The sequence below is a fragment of the Temnothorax americanus genome, unplaced genomic scaffold (genome assembly GCF_048541705.1).
Source record: "Temnothorax americanus isolate GAGA-0224 unplaced genomic scaffold, ASM4854170v1 Scaffold563, whole genome shotgun sequence".
Taxonomy (NCBI): Eukaryota; Metazoa; Arthropoda; class Insecta; order Hymenoptera; family Formicidae; genus Temnothorax; species Temnothorax americanus.
The window spans coordinates 2,501-4,067 of record NW_027509714.1 but is presented as its reverse complement, the minus strand read 5'-3'; positions in this window follow the sequence as shown (position 1 = coordinate 4,067).

The window sequence follows — 1,567 nt, the reverse complement described above, 5'->3', positions numbered from 1 at the left end:
TTTTTTTTTCAAAAATGGGGTTTTTCCCGGGTTCGCAAAATTCAGCCCCCAAGGGGTACACCCAAAAATTTTAACCCAAAAGTTTTTTTTTTTTTGGGTTTTTTTTTTTAACCCCAAAAATTTTTTTTTCTCGGAGGGGGAGTTCAAAAAATTTCAAAACCCCCAAAAAAGTATTTTTTTTTTTCAAAAATCGGCAGTTCTCGCCGGAGTTCTGCAAAAGTTACAGCCCTCCAAAGGGTCACACCTCGAAAATTTTATAAGTCCCAAAAAGTATTTTTTTTTTTCAAAAATCGGCAGTTCTCGCCGGAGTTCTGCAAAATTTCATAAGTCCCAAAAAGTATTTTTTTTTTTTCAAAAATCGGCAGTTCTCGCCGGAGTTCTGCAAAATTTCATAAGTCCCAAAAAGTATTTTTTTTTTTCAAAAATCGGCAGTTCTCGCCGGAGTTCTGCAAAAGTTACAGCCCTCCAAAGGGTCACACCTCGAAAATTTCATAAGTCCCAAAAAGTATTTTTTTTTTTCAAAATTCGGCAGTTCTCGCCGGAGTTCTGCAAAATTTCATAATTCCCAAAAAGTATTTTTTTTTAAAAATCGGCAGTTCTTGCCGGAGTTCTGCAAAAGTTACAGCCCTCCAAAGGTCACACCTCGAAAATTTCATAAGTCCCAAAAAGTATTTTTTTTTTTTTTTTAAATCGGCAGTTCTCGCCGTAGTTCTGCAAAATTTCATAAGCTCAAAAGGGTCACATCCTCGAAAATTTCTGCAAAATTCAAACCAAAAAGTATTTTTTTTTTTCAAAAATCGGCAGTTCTCGCCGGAGTTCTGCAAAATTTCATAAGTCCCAAAAAGTATTTTTTTTTTTTTCAAAAATTGGCAGTTTTCGCCGAGTTCTGCAAAATTACAGCCTCCAAAAGGGTCACACTCAAAATTTTATAAATCCCAAAAATTTTTTTTTTTTTTTTAAATCGGCAGTTTTCGCCGGAGTTCTGCAAAATTTCATAAGTCCCAAAAAGTATTTTTTTTTTTTCAAAAATCGGCAGTTTTGCCGGAGTTCTGCAAAATTTCATAAGTCCCAAAAAGTATTTTTTTTTTCAAAAATCGGCAGTTCTCGCCGGAGTTCTGCAAAATTTCATAAGTCCCAAAAAGTATTTTTTTTTTTTTCAAAAATCGGCAGTTCTCGCCGGAGTTCTGCAAAAGTTACAGCCCTCCAAAGGTTCACACCTCGAAAATTTCATAAGTCCCAAAAAGTATTTTTTTTTCAAAAATCGGCAGTTCTCGCCGGAGTTCTGCAAAATTTCATAAGTCCCAAAAAGTATTTTTTTTTTCAAAATTGGGAGTTTTTCGCCGGAGTTCTGCAAAAGTTACAGCCTCAAGGTCACCTCGCAAATTTCTAAGTCCCAAAAGTATTTTTTTTTTCAAAATCGGGCAGTTCCTTGCCGGAGTTCTGCAAAAGTTACAGCCCTCCAAAGGGTCACACTCTCGAAAATTTCATAAGTCCCAAAAAGTATTTTTTTTTTTCAAAAATCGGCAGTTCTTCGCCGGAGTTCTGCAAAATTCATAAGTCCCAAAAA